The sequence below is a fragment of the Pristiophorus japonicus genome, unplaced genomic scaffold (assembly GCF_044704955.1).
Source record: "Pristiophorus japonicus isolate sPriJap1 unplaced genomic scaffold, sPriJap1.hap1 HAP1_SCAFFOLD_187, whole genome shotgun sequence".
NCBI lineage: Eukaryota > Metazoa > Chordata > Chondrichthyes > Pristiophoridae > Pristiophorus > Pristiophorus japonicus.
Window position 1 is genome coordinate 651255 of NW_027251558.1, and position 25579 is coordinate 676833.

General features: G+C 43.5%; 2 non-coding genes across 2 annotated transcripts; one reads left to right on the plus strand and one right to left on the minus strand.

Annotated features, from left to right (window-relative positions):
- Positions 1-21785: 21785 nt before the first annotated feature.
- trnas-cga (transfer RNA serine (anticodon CGA)) lies at positions 21786-21867 on the minus strand. The gene has a single exon. It is a non-coding gene; the product is annotated as a tRNA-Ser (tRNA).
- A 3014-nt stretch (positions 21868-24881) lies between these two features.
- trnar-ucu (transfer RNA arginine (anticodon UCU)) lies at positions 24882-24974 on the plus strand. Its single transcript has 2 exons — positions 24882-24918; positions 24939-24974. It is a non-coding gene; the product is annotated as a tRNA-Arg (tRNA).
- Positions 24975-25579: the final 605 nt, after the last annotated feature.

Sequence of the window (25579 nt, forward strand, 5' to 3'; positions counted from 1 at the left end):
AGAATGACGCGGGACTGAAAGAACACCATTTTAAACAGACAGAGAATGATCGCGGACAGTCAGCACGTCCCCTTAAAAGGGATAAGGAAACAGAATGAATACAAACAGAGAATTCTGTAAAACTCAGCAGGTGTTGCAAATCAAGTGGATGGAATACCAGGTTTCTCGTTCAGTCGGATAATCATTCCGATATTTTAGGAAAAGGTTAAAGATTACAGATTTTTTCAGCAAAAAAAGCACATGGAAAAAATAGGCTGCGAGAAAGGACAAAAGGGAACGACTGTGATACAGTGGAACGCAGGAGTGATTAAATAATAAATGGCACAATGGGGAACGGAAAAGTGGGTGGTAATCGGGCAATAAAGTAACAAAGGATGGACCAGAGGAGGTGTTAGTGGGAACTGCAGAACCATTACCAGTCAATGAGAGCGGTGCTTGTGATCCGTTACGTTGAACCGAATGTTGAGGTCAGAACACGATAACATGCCTGGAATGTAGCGTTTGAACGCCTTTTAATCAGAACAGGCATCTTGGCCACCCCGTATTGATTTCCTGTACGGTTTAAATTCGGCAGCCAAGGGACTAAATCCAAAGCCAGCTTCTCACATATTTCAGCGCTAGAGAAATAGGACGCACTCATATTCAGGGCAGACGCTGTTTCACGTTGAAGTGGAGATTGACGCTTAATGTATGCTTTCCCAATTGAGGTGAGCTCATGCGTGCAGAAAGGAAGACAGACTGATCAAGTATTGGCTGGAACCAAACACGGGTTTCGGTTGTCCAACGAGAAACGGAGCCGAGTGCATCCGAGGTACTTCAACTTTAATTCGTGGGGTGAGTTTCACTTTGCTTTGGGATTTGGATGCTGTGGGGTACAACGGCGCAAAATCACATGTTTTGATGTGAAATGTTTCTGTTTCTCACATGCCGACTGGCTTTGAGAAGCGGATCTTTAAATAAAATATGGCGGGGCTCGTCCGGGATTTTGACCCGCGCCATCTCGCATTTCAATTTTGAAAATTCAGAACCGAGAATCATACCCCGAGACCAACGAGCCGCCGACAGTGAAGAGCGTCGCTCTCAGATTCTGAGGGAAGTGAGAAAGGATTTTCCCCCATCGTGCTTGTGCTATCCCTCAGACACCTGTCTAATTAGTCCCCCTCGCCATCGTCCGACGACATTTATCCCTTTGATGAACAGATTATTAATTCGAGGCATGACATGACCAAAGTGCAGCATCCTTGGCAGTAAAATGGAATTTTGCCATGAGGTTAAATGTGATTGAAAAAACGACCAGACGGATAAAATGTTTAACACAATAACAACGAGAATGGGAATCGAACCCTTGCGTGCAGAGCACAATGAATTACCAGTCCATCGCCGAAACCTCTCAATTTTTTTATGTCAACGTCAGCCATTCAATCAGCTGCTTTTTGCATCAAAACAGAAATAACGTGCAAGAAATTGCACTTCACAGCTTGTTCTGCCCTGCAACCAGATCTACAATGAGGAAAACGTGCCATTAAGATTCTTAAAGCAAACAGCCTTCCTTTAGTTCAGGTGAGCGACTTTACGAGATTGTTGGTTTTTCGGCAGAATCACAAACAGGAATATAAAATTTCACGCAGCGAGTTAAATGACCGCAGTATGACTCGATACATGGTGATCCGGGGTTACGAGAAGATCCGTTTTAAACGGACAGATCATGAATCGGAACTGACAACTATCGCATTTCAACAGACACAGAATGATCCGGGACTGCAAGCACATCCCTTTTACACAGATGCAGAATGACCCTTGACTGACAGCAGTTTCGTTTTAAAAGAATCAAGTGAGATTTCTATCATCCTGAAGGCAATTGTGCTGTGCGTGAGTGAGAGTGGGGCTCAGGACCACGCGGGGCTGGGACGGTTATTGAAACCCCAGTTGATCGACAGGCAGGAATGAGGGAGGGAAGTAAAACCAACCAAAAAAAGAGCCAATTTAATATTTTGTATATACCTAATTTAAAAAAATGAATACATATGAATTTTATTTTGAAAAAATTGAATTTGATTTATTTTAAATACATTTATCATTAATTAATAATCTATTTATTTTTTGATTGAACGAAGGTTGTGTTTCTGGATGTCTAGCATTGTAAATAAGTATGTGCACGCAGTAAATACCGACAGACACAGTCAGCCCATGGTGGAAGACAAGCCACGAGGGAAGATGTGGTGTGCAATGGTGATCTTTTAACGTGTCGTGTGTTTGTCTGCTGCTTTTCAGATGTGCAATGTCAGGATCCGACAGCAGCTGCTTGTGCTGTGAAAGTGGACAAAAGCAATAGATTCCAGTGCAGGCAGATCAGAAAAAGCACATTCACTGTGAAATTTATAAAGCGGGGATGTATACATTGTACATAGGTATACACTCACATGCACACACACATATATATAAACAAAGTCTGTCAGTCATCTCTTGTTTTGTCATGTCCTGTTTTGATTTTATTTGAATTTGAAAATAAGGTGGTTAAGGTCATCATGTCGCAAAGCCCACACGCAAGCCCTGGCTAAAATCCGTATGTTTCTAACTTGGGTATTAATATTTTTGCAGATGTGGAATGGCAGATTCTTCTCCTGTAAGATATTCTTCGAAGGAGTGTTCAAGCAAATCGGCATGGATTCAAGTTCCATGTAATGCCTTTTTTTCACACATGATATGAAATCCCAAGCACAATCGCACAGCACGTTTGCACTCTCTGCCTCTTTCTCTAACACAAATTCACAAACAAACTTAAATTCCTACAACCTCCCAAGAGAGTTTTTGAAATTTGGAATTTGAAATCTGGCACAGAGAGCACATCCCTTTTAAACAGGCACAGAATGATCCGGGACTGATAGCATATCCCTTTCAATCAGACACAGACATTTCCGGGAATGAAAGCAAATCCCTCTGAACCAGATATAGAATGATCCTAGACTGAGGGATCTTTAATTGTAAACCGGCCCAGAATGACCCTGGTCTGAGAGCAAGTCCCTTCGAAAACAGACACACAATGAACCTGGATTGACAGCAAATCGGTTTAGACCGACACAGAATGAACCCTGACCTCTCGGATTTCCACTGTGAAAATCCCAAAGAGGGAACCATACTCCCAGACCAACGAGCAGCCGACAGTAATGTGCGCATCCTATTGTATATTAAAACGTCATATTCTGACGGTAATGAAGAAAGCTATTCGGCCCAACGTGGCTGTGCTGTGTCTCTGAGAGAGCAATCAAATTAGTCCCCCTCTCCATAGTCCTGCGAATAAGAACATAAGAACATAGATTTTCCCTTTGATAAATGTATTGGGCCTGAAGTCACTTTGCTAGGCTTCCCCTGGGCATGTGGCTAAAATAGGAATAAGGTTCCACACCTACCTTTTGCTCCTGCGTCTGAGGACCTCTCTTCCCGCGCTTCGCAGCGCATTCACGTCTTGGAGCTGCGGAGGGATAAGCTTGATTCACGTGGCTCTGGACAGCCAATGAATGTACAGTATTATCATTCTTATTCACAGCATCTCCGCAAGTAGAGGTTGTCATTAGTACGAATGAGAACAACCCCATCACACAAACACACGGAAAAAGTTTTTAAAAATGCCTCACGCATTTAACATTAATTTAAATTAAAGATAACAAATGTGTTGGAAAAAAAGATACTTTTCGGATTCTTCAAAAAGTTTGGTATTTAGGGTTTAAAATAAACCTTCCTTAGTGGACAGGGTTTTTAACATAAAAATGTTGTTACATTTTATTTTTATACCTCTTTATATTTTTTATATATTTTAAAACTCTTACGCTGATAAATGTAGGCTATGCACCTGCTTTTCCCAGGCGCAAGCAATTTAAGGACATTCGCTGGGCAATAGATGGGCAAATAGCGCACACTCACCCATGCGAATGTCCTTTTCCTGAAGAAGCGTTGTATCTGTCATGCAAAAATTTGACATTGGAAAAGTTGGTTTAAGTGCATGCTCCTCGCACGCCAAAGAAGGGCATTTATGGGTCCTTGCCGGTTGTATACGTATTCTGTACAGACCCAGTGCGGCCGGAATTACAGGCCCTATATTAACTTGAGAGATGACATGACCAAAGTACAGCATCCTTGACAGTAAAAGGCAAATTTGGCCATGAGGTTTTATGTGATTGACAAAACAACAAGAGGCTTCAAATGTTTAACACAATAATGACGAGTATGCGATCCGGACCCACGCATGCAGATCACAATGTGATTATTCGACTTAAACTCTGGGCCACATCTTCTCCACTTTGCAGCAACGTTAGGCATTCAATTTCGTGCTTTTTGCATTCAAACTGAAATATTGCCACTGCGCTGCTTGTCCTGCCTATGCAACCAGATCGACAATGTTGAAACTATGCAATCAGATTCTTAAAGCAAACGACTTTCCATTAGTTCAGGTGAGAGGCTGTATACACGTGAAATTAAATGCACCAGATACAGCAGAAGTAGGTGCTGCTGAAAAAGCGGAGTTAGGATATTCATAAAAAGGTATTGTTAGCGTTAGTGTTTTCTCAGAAGAATCACTCAACACTCAGAGTCGGTTCCAATGCTGATGCGGCTTTTATTACGCTCAGCGGGGAGGAAAAACTCAGGACCGTATCCAGGTTTCTCTCCAGTTACAAAACAGTTTACTACAGCTACACAGCCCATCACGGCTGGACACAAGCCAATCACAACGAATTTAGATTACATATAGGTTCTTTTAACCCAATAGAATTCCCCTAGTATCCAGGGAACCATATGTTCGGTTATTGTCAGCTTGGGCTGATCGATGACTTTATAGGTTCTCTCCCGAGTTCTTTCATCTGGGAGAAATAATTGGTTTATGACCTTGTTCACAGGAGATGGTTTCCTTCTTATCTCTGTCTTCCCGCATCCCAGGCATTCCTACAGTGGGCCTCACAGGGTTATTGCTTGGTCATTGAACGTTCAACAGTTCACAGCTTGACTACCTGATTTCCCATCATGCCTGGGCAGCCATTTTATGTGTGTGTCCACTTTAAACTTATATGCGTTTAGATATATCTAGCAGGTGCCTAATGCCTAGTATTCTGGTATATTCTAAAGGTGCCTACCTCCTACAACAACTCCCCCTTTCAGTAAAGGGACGAGTCCTAGTCCCCTTTTAACCGACCATTCGACCTTTATTAGATTTTGTGCACGGCCCTCTACTCCCTGCCTCAACGTGCTGGCCAGTCACGCGGTTGCAGGAGTCCCGGTTGCTTAAATCGAATTGACAAAGGCCAAATCCTCCTGCCCCCTTATAAAACAGGCTTGTTTAGTATCCGGGGAACGGTGATTTGTCCGTCTTCGTAGTGCGTGGTGTCTGCATGCCTAGCAGGCCATTACGCCCCATGTTATTGCTAAGATCAATTGTATATCGACCAGTATATGTGAAATTATTCGAATCCATGGGTGGATGTTCACATTTATTCCCCAGTCCCAGACCTTTCTCCACCAACTCTGACTTTGTAAGTCTACCTCGATATCTTCTTCCAGTACTTTGATTTTAGTTTGTAGTTGTTGGTCGAGCTTTACGGATTGACCCACTCTGAGCCTCAACTCTCGTAATATTTCGGTTAGATGTGGGATAAGGACCTGATCTGGTTCATCAGAAGCCTGTAAATGATCATGGAGCTGATCGGTTACCTCAATTACTTCGGACTTCCGGCGCCTAACCTGGGTGATATGCGCTTGCCCGATCGCGACAGGTCGTAGTGGTGTAAAGCAAAAGTTTGGCTGTGGTATAGGGCACCGCAGGTCATTATACTGGAATGAACGGCCAGTGGTAGAGACGCAGTATCTTCCCTTCCCTCCGTAGCCTGCGCTCGCGAAGTGCATGTGTGCGGGCACTACTTCTAGTACACACCCGTCGGTTCGGTTAAACCCGCACTCGTCTTGCTCCCCTCTACCCACCGGGTGAGGGCATACTGTGATTGCCCCCTTTTGCTTGCCATCTCCTAGGGAAATCCCGGTAAGTATGTTGTTTCGACGAACGGCAGAGGTGGTGGTCAGGTAGTAGCTTATGGAGACATTTTCCCGTATTATTCCGATATTCTCTCGTTGGTATAGGTGGAACGGCCCTGAGTCCGATGAGGCGATAGGGATCATCAGGACTATCCCTATCCCGGTAGTCCTACCCATCTGGCAATCTGGAATTGCTGGGTTTACTCTGGTCAGTCCCTTCAGAGTACAATTATCCAGTGTCCCCCTTTGGTTAGCCAACTGAGCTAAATGTGAACTGTCTATTCAATCGGGTACTTCCCCGCGTTGGATCTGGTCGAGATTGTGGCGGATCTGTCCCACCATCCACAGACCATAAGCGTGACAGAGTTGCCCCTGTCTTTGCTTTCCCTGTATCTTCCTGTTCTCTATCAATGAGGTGATTGATGGTTCTGGCGTGAGCTTCCAGAACTGAGATGCCATCCAGCTGGATTTTGGCACCCTCCTTTCCTATGTTGGCTTGGTCTTACTGGTTTTGCTCCACCCTCTCCAATAACCCCTTCATCACCCCTCTAAGCTGTTCCACCCTCTCATTTAATCCTTGTATGTCTATCGAGTTCACTACGGAGGTCCCTGTATTGAAAACGGTAGCAACATCATTAACTATTTCCCTCTTCATCCTGGGGGCTAACCCCTGTCCCCGGAACCTACTGGCACCCATTGCATCGGCAGCCTGCTGCATTACAACTTTACTTAATACATTGTACATCTTCCTTGACTGTTCTGTACAGTATTTCGGCATCTGGATGCCTGAAATATTGATCAGAACAGGCACAATTTCAAGTTTAAAATTATCATACAACAGTTCCCCCTCGTTGTACATTACAATCCTATTCTCTGGTCCCTTCGTAGTTATGGGGCAAGGCAGTTCCTCGGGCAATGTAGTGATTCTTATGGGGCGCGTTGTCGGAGGGGGTGAGAAACATACATACAATGATATTGCAGCCGCCCCCGCCTCCTGGTAATACCCACACAGCCCCATTCCCTTCTTGCGGATGACTGTTTGCTGGGATTGTCCCGGAGGCGCACAAATTATGCCGAAAGTACATTCATCAGGCCCTTTGTCATCCCTCCGTTTAATGCATCTGCTCCTTATACCCGTGGAGCACTGTACCCATACTCTTATTCTTATTAGGATTCGTATTAGGATTCACTTGTAACCATGCATTAAAATAAGTCCTGTCCTTGCTCCAGTCCTTGGCTGCTGGGATGCACATTCCGTCCGTTAAATTAAACAAGACTCCATAGTTCATGTAGTTGTTTATTTCCAGCGTGCTCTGCTGTCCGTCGGTGTTGCCCAGGGTACGTGCATGTCGTAGGGCTATCCATATTACGAGTAGCGCCTTTCGTATTCCCATTCCGGTAAGAATTATCTGTAATTTTAAACAGACGGCCTGGTCGTCACCAGGGGTTAAGTTTTTTGCTCTACGAGTGTCCCTGTCACCCTGCAAAATCAGAAGCACAAGGTTATAATCGAACCATTTCGAGCTGAATCTGTAGGGCGTGCGCCCGTGTCTTTACCCACTTAAATATTACCCAAACTCCTATGACCAAGGCCAAAGCTATTCCTCCAAACATCGCTGTCTGCTTTACCGTTAAGTTGGGTTTGTGGACGACACCTACCCACCGTGGGGTACATTGGCTCTATTGCCAGAGGTGATGGTGCTATGGCTGCACAGTGCACTATCCGTCTAGTCCCGTTATCTCTTCCAGCCTGTTTATCTTAGCTTTTAACTCTTCAATTTGTTTTATTGAATATCTATTTCTTTGTTGTATCAGGCAAGTATTATTACATAAGCTAGTTCTGTTTTAATTTTGTTTCCTCTGTTAGGTGAGTCTTTTTTTTTCCTATTAAGAAATCCAAATTAATAATGTTCAGTATAAAACGGCTGTCAATGGAAAGGGTTAACTCCTTTCCAGGTTTGTCGGAAGACCTGATGTCATTACGTGATTCACGTAATCATCTGAAAAAAAAGTCTTTGTGCCTTCAAAACTGGCTTCGAAATTAGGAATCCGTTAAAAACAGCATAAATCATTAGAGTAAACTCCAATGTTTTCTTAACTTCTAATTCAAGTACTTGCCAAAGAATTTTTTTTTAATTGTTTTAAAACAAGACCACACATACAATAGCAATTTTGTTTACTGAAATTCAATTCTGTTTTTTTTTTATTTCTCTCTTTCTCCTCGTTATCTTCAAAACCCTCCTGCTTGTTTAGACTGTTCGGGACATTTTTGAAAAACACTTTCCATTTTGGAAATATTTTAAAACTGCATTGAAACTTTTTCATAATTGAAAATTCGAATCCATGTAGAGTGTTTTTTACTTATTCCAATTTTTTTTTTCCTGATTTTAAACCAATATCTTTTTCACAGCAAACATCAACTAGTATTTAGTAAGTTATGTCTTTTTCCATTTAGTCCGTTACATCTTTTTTTTCTTTCTTCAAATTAGGTTTTGTATTTTACACGGAGGGTTCGTAACTCCCTAAAGTTGTTAATTTAAAATCATTTGTTTACTTTCAAAGTGGCGTCTTTATCTTTTTCTTTTTTTTCATAACTGGAATGGAGTCCAGCTTTGAGAGTTTGAGGGCTGCCTTTCGTAATCTCAAAATGCTCCAGTTTCAAAGTCGTTACTAAAGCATGCTGTTTTTTTAACATTTTCCAAAAGTTCCTTTTACACCTTCGCAGATAGCTCGCCACTTGCCCAGGAGTTTGACCTGATCAGATTTAATTTAATCTTTTTCCTTTTTTTTTAAAGCCACCTCAGTATTTCCTGTGCCTTCTCTGAATATCTCAAAAATCCCAATTCAAACTTTGTAATTTCAATCTTTATTTAAAACTTTTTTTTTTAAAGCATTCTTTATCTCATTCCGAGACTAAATTTGTGTCTATCAACCCAATCAATCATTGCATGTTTTCTTTCGGCAAGTAAGTGAGCGTGTCAAATAAATATTTTGCTCAACAAACATATCCTTTATTTGTTTATTTTCCTAGTGCACACACATTTCGCAGTGTGGGCTAGCCCGTGCTGCCTCTGGGCCGACGCCTATTCTGTGCCCCGTACCTTCATTTGTCGCACTTCTGCCACGAACTCTCACCTCTCCTCCGCCACAATCATTCGCTCCATTTCCACCGCGATCTCTGACCTTTTCGCCACCACGATCTTTTGCCGTTCCTCTGCAACAAAAGCATTCGCTGCACATCCACCACGATCTGTCAGTGTTCCTCCGCCAAAATATCTGGCCGCTTCTCCGACACAAACATTCGCAGCATCTTCGCCATGATCTCTCGTTTCTCCTCCACCACAAAAAAAATGCTGCACCTCATGCTTTTTCATCCCTCTCCAAGCTCCCCCAAATAAACACGAAGTGCCTCATCCCACTTGCGACCTCTGACATTTGTCCTGAACCCAGGGGATCTGCTCTTTGAATGCCTCCCAATGCTCGAACAGTTTTTGCCTTCAAGTATCATAATGTATCAAGTCCTCTGGCTGTTCACCCTATCCGCCCAGCATCCCCTGCAACCGCTCAGTTATATCCTTGACCCTGGCACCATCGAGGCAATATATCATTCTGGAGTGATGTCTGCGGCCTGTCTGCACGGAAAACTATTGAATCTTTTAAAAATATTGCTCCCACTCGTCTTCCCACCTTCTGGGCAGCTAAGCCAGCAGTGGTGCCGTGGATTTGGCTCTGGCTGCATTCCCCGAACAACGATCCACCCACCGACCCCCACACCAGTTCTCAGAACAGAAAGCTGGGTGGAGAGTGAGAAGAACTCAGTTGAATCCTGAACTACCTGACTGATCCTTCTCTTCAGTCTGGCGGCCGCACATTCATTCTCACCCTGCACACGTTTAAGCTGCGAGGTGACCATATCAAGAAACGTGCTATCCACGAAGTTCTCAGCTTCGCGTGTGCACTGCAGTGACTCTCCCACTGATATGATTTACATCTGCCCAGCTTAATTACGTAAAATTAAGTACAAAACCATTTTTTGGCGTGCTATTAATTGGCGAACAAAAGGAAATCCTGAATGCAATTGAGCTATCTGTGCCGTCAATACATTTTCACTATTTATATCACATTTAATATTAAAGTGATTGATATCGCCCACCATTGCTACCTAATATGTGTGCATTGTTCAGATATTTTCCTACAGATTGCTTCTTCTAACTCCCTCGGATTGTATGGGGGCCTGTAGTTCAATCCCTGTAATTCGTTTGCCCCTCTTTGTACTTATGTTGAACCTATTTAGCTTCTTTTGAAAATCCTTCTAACTTATGAACTATTCTCACAGCTGTAATTGTTTATTTACCAAAAATTGTAAACCCTTCATTTTTATGCCCATCCTTATCTTGTTTGAAACCCTTGTAAGCCGGAATCTAGAGATGCCTACCCTGGCCCTCTTTATGCCATGTTTCTGTAATCGTTAATGTATCATCATATGTCAAGGTGTCTATCTGTACTTTCAGTTCCTCCACATTATTCACCCATTCCTTACATTTGGAATATGCCATCATGCACAGGCAAGTCAAATATAACTACTCACATTGGCTGAACGTGAATGGTGGTGTTCCACGGGAATCAATGCTGGGACTACTGTAGTTCATAATTTACATTAATGATTTAGATACATAGAAACATAGAAACATAGAAAATAGGTGCAGGATTAGTGCATTCGACCCTTCGAGCCTGCACCGCTATTCAATAAGATCATGGCGGATCATACCTTCAGTCCCCGTTCCCTGCTTTCTCTCCATGCTCCTTGATCCCATTAACCCTAAGGGCCATATCTAACTCCCTCTTGAATATATGCAGTGAACTGGCATCAACAACTCTCTGCAGCAGGGCATTCCACAGGTTAACAACTCGCTGATTGAAGAAGTTTCTCCTCATCTCAGTCCTAAATGGCTAACCCCTTATCCTAAAACTATGACCCCTGGTTCTGGACTTCTCCAACATCAGGAACATTCTTCCTGCATCTATCCTGTCCAGTCCCGTCAGAATCATGTGAGTTTCGATGAGATCCACTCTCTACCTTCTAAACTCGAGTGAATAAAGTTCCTGTTGATCCAGTCTCTCCTCATATGAAAACCCATCAAACTCTGGAATAAGTCTGGACAACCTTCGCTCCACTCCCTCAAGAGCAAAACGTCCTTCCTCAGACTAGAAGAGCAAAACTGAACACAATTTTCCAGGTGAGGCCTCACGAAGGCTCTGTACAGCTGCATTCAGACCTCCCTGCTTCGATATTCAAATCCCCTAGCTATGAAGGCCAACATACCAATTGCCTTCTTTATCGCCAACTGTACCTGTGTGCTGACTTTCAGTGACTGATGAACCATGACACCCAGCTCTCGTTGCACCTCCCCTTCTCCTAATTTGCCGCCATTCAGATAATATTCTGCCTTCGTATTTTTGCCCCCAAAATGGATAACCTCACATTTATACACATTATACTGCTTCTGCCATGTATTTACCCAATCGCCTAACCTGTCCAACTCACCCTGCAGCCTATTAGCGTCCTCCTCACAGCTCTCACCGCCACCGAGTTTAGGGTCATCAGTAAAATTGAGATATTACACTCTATTCCTTCATCTAAATCGTTAATGTACATTGTAAAGAGCTGGGGTTCCGGCACTGAGCCCTGTGGCACTCCACTAGTCACTGCCTGCCATTCTGAAAAGGACCCGTTCATCACGACTCTCTGCTTCCTGTCTGCTAACCAGTTTCCTATCCACATCAGTATCTTACCCCCAATACCATGTGCTTTGATGTTGCAAACCAATCTCTTGTGCGGTACCTTGTCAAAAGCCTTTTTAAAGTCCAAATGCACCACATCTACTGTTTCTCCCTTGTCCACTCTGCTTGCTGCATCCTCAAAAAATTCAGGAAGATTCGTCAAGAACGATTCCTTTTTAATAAATCAATACTGACATGGTCAGATCCTGTCCCTGCTTTCCTCATGCGCTGCTATTTCATTCTTAATGATTGATTCCAAAATTTTGCCTACTACTGATGTCAGGCTAACCGGTCTATCATTAGCCGTTTTCTATCTCCCTGCTTTTTTAAAAAGTGCTGTTACATTTACGACCATCCAGTCCACAGGAACTGATCCAGAGTCGATAGTTGGAAAATGATCACCAATGCATCCACTATTTCTGGGGCCACTTCCTTGTGTACTCTGGGATGCAGACTATCAGGCCTCGGGGAATTATCAGACTTCAATCCCATCAATTTCCCAACACAATTTCCCGCTTAATAAGGATATCCTTCAATTCCTCCTCATTATACCCACTGTCCCCTAGTACTTTCGTAATGTTAATTGTATCTTCCTTCGTGAAGACAGAACCGAAGAATTGGTTCAATTCGTCTGCCATTTCTTTCATTCCCCACTAGAAACTCACATGAATTTACAATTTCTAACTTTGTGCATGGCTAAACTTTGTATGGCGGGGGCGGTGGTGGGGTTAGTGAATACAGAGGACGAATGCAAAAAATTGCAGGAGGACATTACTAAACTTACAGATTGGGAATACATTTGGAAAACGACGTTCAACGCAGATTAATGTGAGGTGATATATATTGTAGGAAGAAGAGGGAGATCTCTTATTATTTTTCGGATGCGACCCTGTATGGGGTAGACAAACAAAGCGCACACGGAGTACAATTATTCAAATCAGTAAAAGTTGCTATACAGGTTAACAACGTCAAGGAAGGCAAATCATGTGCGTTGCTTTATTTCTAGAGGTATAGCTTTGAGAATCATGGAAGTTATCCTGGCTATCCTTTCCTTTGAAAACAGAAGGTTGAAGGGTGACCGAATTGAGGAACTTAAAATTATGAAAGGTTTCGATAGAAAAGATACAGAGAGAATGTTTCCACTTGTGGGGAGCAGCATAAGTAGAAGCGATGAATGTAAGACAGTCAACCAGAAATCCAACATGGAATTCAAACGAAACTTTCTTACCAAAATATTGGTGGGGACGTGGAGCTCGCTACAACAGGGAGTGGTTAGAGCAAATAGCATAAATGCATTTAAGGGAAGGCTAGACACGCATATGAGGGACAAGTCAATAGACAGTTATGCTGATAGATTTAGATGAGGAAAGAATCCGAGGTGGCTGAATTGGATCATGCATGACAGCATGCACTGGTGGGGCGGAAGGGCCGGTTTCATTGCCATTGATATTGAAGAGGAAAGCTGCCGATAGCTGGAAGATCTCAATGTACTGGTTTTGGGATAATAATCTATTTCAAAGAACAAGATTCGAGTCACCCATCTGCTTTATTTGGGAAAACACATACATTTAATATACATATTTGTAGACGTGGTGACATCCGACATCTTTGCTCAGGTACCGCAACCCATCAAGCCAGAAACACCGCGACTGGCCCAGAGTGCCCCATATTTAAGGTCGCAAACTAAAACTGCGTGTGTTATCAAGGTTAACGGAAGAATAGACACATTCCGCAACAACGTATATGAGACCATGAGGTCATTGTTTCAACATTCAGTTACCCTTTATCCGCAGAAAAACAAACAGATATCAGTAAGAACAAACGAGTAGCTGTGTGCCCTCTCCATCCGTCCATTGTCTTGCTTCCCCTATCTTCATGACAGAGGGTCAGCGGATATTGGAGTGCAAATTAGGTTCATAGCAGGAATTACCTAAAAAGTCCCCCTACAGTATCCCTCCTTTTGATCCTTGGCTAGCCCAATTGATCACCTTTTGCACTCTGCTTCTCATTTTCCCCGCACCTGCTGTCATTATCAGCCGCTAGTTTGGGGAGAACTGAGATCCAGACGTTTCTGAATTAGATTCCTGTAATCAATAATGTCTTTACCTCCAATACAGTAGTCAGCGTTCGCTTCTTTGCCCTGCGGAGTTTATGAGAAGTCCAACACAGAAACAAGTATCTCAATGACAAAACCAATTCTGCAGCCACTAATATATGTGAGATTATTCATATCCAATGGTGTGTATTAACATTCAGTCCCCAGTTCCACGACTTCTATACGAAGGTGTATATTGAAGGCCTTTTGCAATAACTTTTTTCCAATATACGTAGCTCCTTTTCAATAATGTGGTATCGTTTTATGGTTGCCAGAGTGAGGTCTTTGATATACATCAGGTCCGCAGGCAGGTGAAGTATTGGGCAGCCAGCTTACTGTGGTATTGGTATAAAGCTTGCTTAATTTCATCAATCAAGTTCAGCTTAATAGTTTCTCGTGCATGGATATTTTTCATTCGCGCTCGTCCAATCGTTACTGGTAGACTGGCGGTGAAGCAGAAGCTGGGTTCGGGATGTTACAGTGATAAATGCCATAGTCATCAGTTAGTTGGTTGGTTACCACACAGTATCACCTTTTCCACTGGAGGCTGAGTGAGTTGGTTGTAACTCTGATAGGCTTATTTCTAAGACATATCCCTTTGTCCGATTAAATCCACACTTGTCGTTACTCGCTCAGTCCACTGGATGTGGACATATCGTTAGGGTCCTATCCTGCGGCAACCTGATAATGAGACCCCACTCGTGCTTCCATTCCGTTTGATTGCATATTGATCCATGGGTAATACCGCATCTAGTTCTCAACCCAGATTAGACCCAGTTTCTCCACCTCAAACTGGGGATAATGTCCAAACGCCCCCTTTGCCATTACTGGAAGCATGAAGACCATCCCCACCAGGGCAGCATGGGAATCGTTGCATCTGCCTGTCGATGGAAAGACTCTTGTCATTCCTTTCATCGTCCATGCGTCCAGTTGCACCGGATGCTCTGCCAGGCGGAACAGATCGTTGCTATTAACCCACTCCGGGTCTTTGCCCCAGTGTATTTGGTCCAGGACTTTTCTGACCTGCCCGATCATCCATCCACCGTAAGTGTGGCAGATGTCTGGCTGAAACTCATCCTTTTCTTTATTAAATTCTAGGTTAATCCGGTGATTAATGGTGGCAAGGTGGTCCTCCAGGACAATAATCCCTTTAACGAAGCTCCCCGCTGTCCCATCTCTTTCGCTAGCAAGGTCCTCGGTATTTCCTACCCCTTTCTGTAGCAGAAACCTGACTGTGTCTTTGACACGCTCTGTTTGTTCCTCTAGACATTGCATACCTTGGGCGTTACTAAATGATGTTCCCGTGTTTACTCCTGTCAGGAAATCATTGACCCAATCCCGTTTATGCCTCCGTGTATGGCTTGTCTTGAAAGGGTCTAGAAACCTCGATGCCCCAGAGCCATCCCGATAGTCTTCCAATATCTCCTGCACCAAACGGTTTTATAGCGCCCTTACTTTCGGGTCACCCTTTTCTGGCAGTCCGAAATTGTTTATATTTACTATTACAGACAGAACTTCAGGGGAGACATTCTCACACAGCATTGTTCCCTCCAATCTCCATACCAGACTGTTTGCGGTCACTTTCCTTTTGGTGGTGAAAAAGTTATGGAGTGGGTCGCACGGGACTGTTCTCCAGGGCACTCCCCCACTGCAGGTATGGATATTCTGGGGTAAATGCTTTCTATCACTTGACTCTCTACGTTTGGTATCGACTGAAATTCCTACCTTGTCGGTACACAATATCTTTACTTCGTTCTCCGCATTTCCAGGGTATAATTGTACTATTTACCAGTGCGAGCTCGTACATACTTTTAATTCTAGCTTAACATCAGTCCATTTTAACCGTTCTATTTCCCCCTCACCGGACCATTTTCCATTAAAGCGCTCTGTTTGCCACCTTATTTTAAATTTATTTACAGACACTGTCTGTACTTCTGTCTCCACAGAAGTGAACTTTCGATTATTCCCATCACAACCCTTCCCCCCACATCCCCACCCCTCCACCCCCACATCGTTATCATCAACCCATGTAGTCCCACAGAAGTTTCCTTGTTGGCTTAGCTCCCCGATGGGGTTACGACAGTCAATAGTTGTATTGTGCGAGTGGGATCCTTCTCGGGACACCATCCGTCCTTAAGCATCTTGTCAAGTAAGCCCTTCCGGTCGCCTGCATAGAATTTAGTAACGGTGCCTTCCTCACCATAGTCTAATTCTTTCCCGAACATCATTCTGTGAGCCGGCTATGGGCGGTCACACCGCACTGGCCCCTTCGCACGACTTTAATCCTACCCAAGATCTCCGAGTTCTTCAAACTGCTTGCTTACAATTACTAACCGGTCCTTTGGGACAACAACATTGTCACTAACTTATAAGTCCTACTTTTAAACTTATTACTGTAAATTACCGATTATTAAAATTGTGTCTTACCCGCTCCGCAGACCTCATTTGATTAAAATCTGTGCCCGATCTGATCATCGACTTCCAGGTCACCGAATTTGTGAGTGGTATTTAAAAGTCACTCACTCTTGTTGTGACCCGTCCGCCAGGTCCCACACGTGCCACCAAATCCTGCAGACGATGCTAGAAATGTTGAACTACAAATCTATGTCAAAGAAGAAGACTCGAGACATCCGTCTGCTTTAAGTGGGAAAATACGCAAGTTTAATATATGTATTTTTAGAGGTGGCCACGTCTGAGATCTGTTCTCAGGTTCCGCAACCCATAACCCCAGAAACTTCCCGACTGGCAAAGAGTGCCCCACATTTAAGATCGCAAACTACAACTGCGTGTTTCATCAAGGTTACAACAGAAAAATAGACACATTCCGCAATAAGGTACGTGAGACCCTGAGGACGTTGTTTAAACATTCAGTTCCCCTTTATCAGCAGAAGAACAAGCAGATATCAGTAAGAACAAACGTGCAGCTGTGTGCCCCTCCATCCGTCTCATATCATGCTTCACCTATCTTCATGACCATGGTTCAGCAGATGTCGTGGTCCAAGTTAGGTTCATTACCGGCATAGCCAAAAAATCCCACGACAACTGGCAAGGTGGGCAGAACAGTAGCAAATGGAATTCAATCCGGATAAGTGTGAGGTAATGCATTTGGGGAGGTCCAAAAAGGCAACGGAATAACCATTAAACGGTACACCACTGAGATGTGTAGATGAACAGAGGGACGTTGGAGTGCAGGTCCACATATCTCTGAAGAGGCCTGCTACATAAGGTGGTTCGGAAGGAATGAGGAATACTTGTCTTTATTAGTCGAGGCATGGGATACAAGAGCAAGGACATTATACTTGAATTATAAAAAAACACAGCTTAGGCCGTATTACTGAAACCTGCTTGTAGTTCTGGTCAGCACGTTTCTGGAAAGATGTGCTTGCATTGGAAATGGTGCTGTGGAGGTTTTCAAGAATGTTGCCTGGACTGCAGGCATTTGGATAAGTAAAGAGTGCAGATGCTGCATGTGTTTTCTTTGGAATAGAGAATGCTGAAGTGAGACCTTATTGAGGTGTAGAAAATGATGAGAAGCCTGGATAGAGTAGAGAGGAAAACCTGTTTCCATGGCAGACAGGACACAAACTAGGGGCCATAGATTTAATGTAATTGGAGAGGATTCCACGAGTTATAAGGCGTAATTTATCCACCCAGAGTGTCGTGGGGGCCTGGAACTCACTGCTAGAGAGGGTGATGTGGGAAAAGTCCTCACCACATTTAAACAATAAATGGATGTGCAATTAAAGTGCCGTAACCTACAGGACTACGTCCCACGTGCTGTAAATTGCGATCTGGCTAGATAGCTCTTGATTGGCAGTTGCAGACACGGTGGGCCGAAATGCTCTCTGCCTGTGATGTCAATTTATAAGATTCTATGATTCTGTATGCTATGTAATCCTATGTAACACCATGTAATCCGATATAGGATCGGGGCAGAGGGAGGATATTCTGCTGATAGATTCTCAGCTCCAACTCCAGAAACACTTTCCAACATCTACAAGGCACAAATGTGAAGTGTTTTGGAATACATTTACTTACCTGGATGTGTGTAGCTCCAACGACACTGAATATGGTCGACAGCTTCCAAGACAAAGCAATCCGCTTGATTCGCATCCGATCGACCACCGAAAACATTCACTGCCTCCACCAGTGGCGCACAGTGACTGCAGTGTGTAACATCTAGAAGTATAACCGCAGCGATTTGCCAAGGCTTCTTCAACAGCATCTCCAAATGCCGCCACCTCGTCCACCTTGAACGGCAAGGACTGCAGGAGTTCGGGAGCAGCATCGCCTCCAAGTTCCCCTCCTAGATCCACACCATCCGGACTTGAAAATATATCACTGTTGCTTCATCATCAGTGGGTCAAATCCTACAAGTCCATCCTTCGCAGTACCTTCAACACATGGAGAGTAGTGGCTCCAGAACGTGGCTCCCACCACTTTCTCAAGAAAATTAGGGATGGGCAATAAATGCTAGCCTTGCCAGCGATGCCAAAATCCCAGGAATTAATTAAATTAACTTAAAAAATGAATGAATATATTTGACAAGATTGCAGAGCTTTGATCTGATCCGTCGGTTCACGGTTCGCTTATCCGTGTCTGTAACATGCTGTTCCCGCTAATATTTGTGTATGTCGTCCTGTGTTCGAATGTCAGGAGATTTGCATCTCACGTTAAGAAGTCCGGTGCTGCTGCTGGCATTCCCTTCTACTATTCTCATCGAACAATTGTAGGTCCTCTTTTCAGAAGTTGAAGTTGGAGTGAGGGATATATTGGGCCGTAAGAATACAGATTGTGTGGAATACACATCTGCTGCTGCAAATGCCCGACAGTACCTCATGGATGACCAGTTGTGAGCTGCTAGATCTGTTCAGAATCGATCCCATTTTGCACAGTGGTAATTCCAGACAACACGATGCAGCGTGTCCTCCTCATGAAGAAAGGCCTTGTTATCCACAAGTACTGTGCAGTGTTCATAGAATCATAGAAATATAGAAAATAGGTTCAGGAGGTGGCAATTCGGCCCTTCGATCCTGCACCACAATTCAATGAATTCATGGCTGAACATGCATCTTCAGTACCCCATTCCTGCTTTCTCGCCATACTCCTTGATCCCGCTAGTAATAAGGACTGAATCTAACTCATTTGTGAATATATTTAGTGAATTTGCCTCAACAACTTCCTGTGGTAGATAATTCCACAGGTTCACCACTCTCTGGGTGAAGAAGTTTCTCCCCTTCTCGATCCTAAATGGCTTACCCCTTATCCTTAGACTGTGAGACCTAGTTCTGAACTCCCCCAACATTGTGAACATTCTTCCTGCATCTAACCTGTCTAAACCCGTCAGAATTTTAAATGTTTCTGTGAGATTCCCTCTCATTCTTTTGAACTCCAGTGAATACAAGCCCAGTTGAGGCAGTCTTTCTTGATATGTCAGTCCCGCCATCCCGCGAATCAGTCTGGTGAACCTTCGCTGCACTCACTCAAACCCTAGAATGTCCTTCGTCAAGTTAGGAGACCGAAACTGTACACAATACTCCAGGTGTGGCCTCATCAAGGCCCTGTACAACTGTAGAAACACCTCCGTGCTCTTGTACTCTGATCCCCTCGCTATGAAGGCCAACATACCATTTGCTTCCTTAACCGCTTGCTGTACCTGCATGCCAACCTTCAATGACAGATATACCATATCACCCAGGTCTCTTTTGCCCTGCGCTTTTCAGAATCTGTCACCTTTCAGATAATAGTCTGTCTCTCTGTTTTTACCACAAAAGTGGATAACCTCACATTTATCCACATTATACTTCATCTGCCATGTATTTCCCCTCTCACCTAACCTACCCAATTCACTCTGCAGCCTCATAGCATCATCGTCGCAGCTCACACTGCCACCCAACTTAGTATCATCCGCAAATTAGCAGATACTACATTTAATCCCCTCGTCTAAATCATTTATGTACAATGTAAACAGCTGGGACCCAGCACACAAACTTGCGGTACCCTACTCGTCACTGACTGCCATTCTGAAAAGTATAATATACTCCTACACTTTGCTTCCTGTCTGCCAACCAGTTTGCAATCCACGTCAGCACATTACCCCCCAATCCCATATCCTTTAACTTTGTACATTACTCTCTTGTGTGGGACCTTGTCGAAAACCTTCTGAAAGTCCAAATATAACACATCAACTGGTTCTCCCTTGTTCACTCGACTGGAAATATCTTCGAAAAATTCCAGAAGCTTTGTCAAGTATGATTTCCCTTTCACAATTCTATGCTGAATTGGATCTATCCCGTCACCTCTTTCCAAATGCGCTACTATGACATACTTAATAATTGATTCCATCATTGTACCTACTACCGATGTCAGGCTGACCAGTCTATAATTCCCTGTTTTCTCTATCCCTCCTTTTTTTAAAGTTGGGTTACATTGGCTACCCTCCACTGCATAGGAACTGATCCAAAGTCTATGGATGTTGGAAAATAACTGTCAATGCATCCGCTATTTCCCAGGCCACCTCCTTAAGTACTCTGGAATGGAGTCCATCAGGCCCTGGGGAAATATCGGCCTTCAATCGCATCAATTTCCCCAACACAATTTTCTGATGAATAAGGATATCCCTCAGTTCACTGCTATCAAAACTGTCAAGGAAAGCTGCATCTGCGACAGACAGATTGGTGTGGAGGAGGTCGAGTAGGTTTTTCGCTGTTGTTGAGACAAAGCTAAGGGAGCTACGCACTGTCGGAGTTGCTAACTTGAGGATGAGATTTTAAACCGATGCCCGGTCTGCCCTCCGAGCTGGACGTAAAGCATCTCAAGGCCACTATTAGGAATAAGAGCAGGGGTGTTCAGCCAGTGACCTGGGGCCAATATTTATCCCTCAACCAAAATCTGGTCTCTTTCACATTGTGCTTTCTTGTTGGTGAAAATCTGCTTTTGCATTCCCTACGTTACAACAGTGACCACACCTTACATGTCATTCATTTGCTCTGAAGCGCTTTTTGAAATCCTGAGGTGGAAGTCGCGGTGGAAATGCTCGGTTTGTTTCTATTACAGCATCTGAAAAAGCCCCATGCGAACAATGCTGATTAGGTCAGTTGCCTTCAAGCCTTGTGGTAATAATGATAACTTCATGGTTTCGATCGTCTTATTGTATATTTATTTTATTTTTGGAGGTGTGGTGCTGGTATATTAGTTTTATTATTTCAGAGCAGTTTAAACATTGAGGAACGGAACTCACACGGGACCTGCAACACTTTGAAGCAATGCTGCAAAACGTTAGATCTGCCGAGATCTTATGGACCTGCGGAGTTATTCCATAATTTAACGAACAATTCCTTAACCACAGGAAGATTTTTTCTTCTCGAATTTCAATCAGTGAATGGCTCACTCCCACCTATTGGTTTGTTTTGAAAAGTAAGCAATTGAAATAAATGCAATTCCCGTGTGTTCGCTCGTTATCACCATTTGTTTGATTTAAACTGCAGATGGCGTTTGGACTAATTGATAAGGTGTTTTACATCACTGCAAATCCCGATGATCTCAGAAGATCGCAGGTTCGAGTCATTATCGTCGTCGTTGTATTAAATCTCGTTCAACTTTACGAAGCCAAATCACATTTGCCCTTATCAGCTGACGGTGAATTCCACCTAAACATTGCAGGGCTCTTTGTTAAAATGTATTTGTTTCATGATGCTTTCTATGAATATTCCTCACTGATGTTTGCAAACTGTTTCCTACAAACTAATAACTGTTTAATGTCGATAATGTATCAATTTTTCCAATTCGAACTAATGCTTTGCGTCATTGAAGGGCAGTACATGGAACGGTGATCACATTCTGGTCCAGTGACATCCACAGGGAAACCATTAAAAAAATAGTTTCGCTGCACAATCGCTGCGAGCAGAGCTTGAATGTGCGCGGGGAAACCCCTTTAAATTTCGAGTTCAATGCCTTAACCACTCGGCCATCGCAGCTATACAATGGAATAGTTCAATAGTCCAATGTTCGGTGCGAAATATCAGAAAAATCGAACCACATGCTTGCACTGTTGTATCTCCCAGTAGATGTGAAAATTAAATCGTCGTATTGTCGATTCTCACAGCACAGAAGGGAGCAATTCGGCAAGCCCTGGAAGGATTTACTTATCGGAAAAGTCTGAACAAACTGGTTAGCTTTTCAATGGAAAAGACAAGGCAGATACGGACTTTAACATTATGAATGGTTTTGGTCGAGTCGACAGAGAGAAAATATTTGCTATTGTATGCGAGTTGAGAAATAGTCGTCGTCTATATAAGCTAGTCTCCGATAAATTCAGTAGAGAATTCAAGAGTAACTTCTTACCAAAGAGTGGGTAGAATGTGAAAGATGCTACCACGAGAAGTAGCTGCGGCGACTAGCACAGATGCATTTAAGAGGGTGTACCTCAGCACATGTGTGAAAAAGTATTAGAAGAATATGCTGATCGGAGGAAGTGAAGTATGGCAGGAGGGCGCTCGTGTGCAGCCTGCAAAACCTGTTGGGGAAAATGTTCTCTTGATATGTTGCAGAACTATACAACATTAAGTAACATCACTTTTAAACATCAACAACAACATGCTCATATAGCGCCTTTAAAGTAGTGAAGTGACCCAAGGCGCTTCACAGGATTATTATGCAATATCAAGTTGACGCTGACATGAATAAGTAGAAATTAGCGCAGGTGTGAAAAACTAGTATGGTTGATATTGAGGAAGAAATCTGTCGACAGCTGGAAGACAGCAATGAATTGATCACGTGTGCAGGACAATGGCTAATGGAATTCAATTCGGAGAAGTGTGAGATAATACATTTTGTGAGGGCTAATAAGGAATAAACATTAAATGGTAGGTGACTGAGAAGGGCAGAGCAGGAAAGGGACCTTGGAGGGCATGTCCACAGATCCCTGATGGTAGCAGGCCAGGTAGATAAGGTGGTTAAGAAGCAACACGGAATGCTTGCCTTTATTAGCTGAGCCAAAGAGTACAACAGCGGGGACGTTTTACTTGAACTGTGTAAAACATTAGTTCGGCCACAACTAGAGTACTGTATGCTGTTCTGGTCAACGAATTGCAGGAAATATCTGATTGCTCCCGTGAGCGGACAGAGTCGTTTTTTGAGAATGTTGCCTGGACTGGAGAATTTTGCTATGAGGAAAAATCGGATAGGCTGGGCTTGTTTCATTTGGAACAGAGGAGCCTGAGAGTGGACTTAACTGAAGTGTATAAAATTATGAGTGGACCATGTAGTGTGAATATGACGGATTTAATTCCCATATCTGAAATATCAACAACCAGGAGGCATTGATTTAAAGTCATTGTTGGGAGGCTGGAGGGGATCTGAGGTGAAATGCTTTCAACCAGATGGTGGTCTGAACATCACTGCCTGAAAGGATGGTACAAGCAGAAGCCAGCAACCAATTTACAAATACTTCGATGTGCTCTTGAAGCGCCATAATCTACAGGGATATGGACCAAGAGCTGCATTGCGTGATTCGACTGGATAGGTCTTTGATGGACTGAGCGGAAACGATGAGCTGAAATGACCTCCTTCCGTTCTATAAATAGCTATGAATCTCTGAGAGGACGAGGTGAAGTCGGGTAGAAGGGGGCTCGAGTGGAGCATTAACTCTGGTAAATCCAGTTGTATAAATGGTCCCTTTCTGCGGCGCAAACTATATAACATTCGGAAAAGCATCTTTGATACAACAACAAGAAATTGCATTTCTACAGCATCTTTAATGTAGTAAAACGTCCGAAGGCACTTCACAAGAGTATTATGGGATAATAATTTGACTGCGTTCCGCATAAGTAGAAATTAGTGCAGTGGACTAAAAGCTTGGACAAACAGTTATGGTTTATAATGATCAAAAAAGCTGTAGACTGCAGGAAGATATCAATGAAATGTTCAGGCGGGCTGAAAATAGGTTAATAGTATTCAATCTGCAAAGTGTGAGGTATAGAATTTGGGGAGTGCTAATAAGGCAAGGGAATACACATTAAATGGTAAGTCACTGAGTAGTGCAGAGGAGCAAAGGGGCCTTCGAAGGCAATTCCACCGATCCCTGTCGATAGCCGACCATGGAGATAATGTGTTTAAGAAGCACCACGGAATACTTGCCTTTATTAGCTGAGCTATAGAATACAAGAGCGGGGAAGTTAAGCTTGAATTTTCTAAAACACTAGTTGGGGCACAACTGGAGCACGACATGCTGTTCTGGTCAGCGCATTACAGGAACACTCTGATTGCACTCGTGAGTGTAGGGAGTTGATTTTCGTTGATGTTACCGGGATGGATAATTTAGCTCTGAGTAAAGATTGCATCGGCTGTGGTTGTTGCCTTTGGCACAGAAGAGGCTGAGAGGGGACCTTATTGAAGTGAATAAAATTATAAGTTGCCTCGATAGAGTGCATTGATAGGATATAAATCCCTTAGAAGTGGTTAACAACCACGGGGCACAGATTTAACCTAATTGGTAGGTGGGTGGAGCGGATTTGAGGGGAAATGTTTTCATACAGAGGGTGGTGGGGGTCGAGAACTCATTGCCTGAAAGGATGGGAGAGGTACAAGCCTCACCACATTTAAAAATTAGATGGATGTGCAGTTGACGCAGTGTAATCTTCTGGGCTACGGAACAAGAATTGGAAAGTGGGATTCGGCTGGATAGCTATTTTCAGTCGGGGCGCACATGGTGGGCTGAAATGGCCTCCGTCCGAGGTGTAAATTTCTATGTGTCTCTGACAGCACATCATTTTAAAATAGACACAGAATGATCCAGAACTGACGGCACATCCCGTTTAAACAGACACAGAATGATCGAGTTGCGATGAAAGTTCATCGACCTGAAACTTGAAAATTGTTTCGCTCTCCGCAGATTATTCCTGGTCTACTTAAGTGTTTTCAGATTTTTCTGTTTTTAGTTACAATTTCGGTATCAACACTATTTTACTTTTGTATTCGCTTAGCTCATGGCGGCTCTGTGGCGCAATGGATAGCGCATTGGACTTCTAGTGAAGAGTTTAGGTAAGGTATTCAAAGGTTGTGGGTTCGAGTCCCACCAGAGTCGGATTTTGCATCAGGCTTTCCTGTTTACTGGGCCGCACAATGCATTTTGCAGCATATCAACAATTCAGAGAGGGAAACTGCTGCCCGAGCACTTCTTCTTACAAAAGTGGCTCCAATCCCACCCTGTTTTCCTCTGAGTTCTCTTAGCGCCCTGAATCGATTACACAGAAGCAGGAGCAGGCAATCGAGATTGCAAAACATGGACAGCAGGAGTCCATTAATCCCCAAGCTAGTTGTAATGCACAGGAGGAAGGCATTTAGCTCCGGGAGACTGATATGCAGTGACAGAAGGAGGAAAGTAACTATTCGGCATTGATCCAGAGGAGAGGCAGAAGTCATCCAGCTCCTTGAGCCTATTGTACAAGAAGATTCGAAGCACATTTACCCCTCGAAATTTGGCATAGAAAGAGTACGAGGTATTTCAGACGCCCGAACCTGTTATACTGGAACAGGAGGATTCATCAAGCACATTACACAGGCGGGGGCCAATCATAAAAGCATGATGTTTATTTTAATGAAAGAGTAATCCAGAGAGAGGAATTCACCGCCCAACACGAAAGCAATTAAATTTAAATTCAATTATATAATGCTTCAAATTTTAAAATT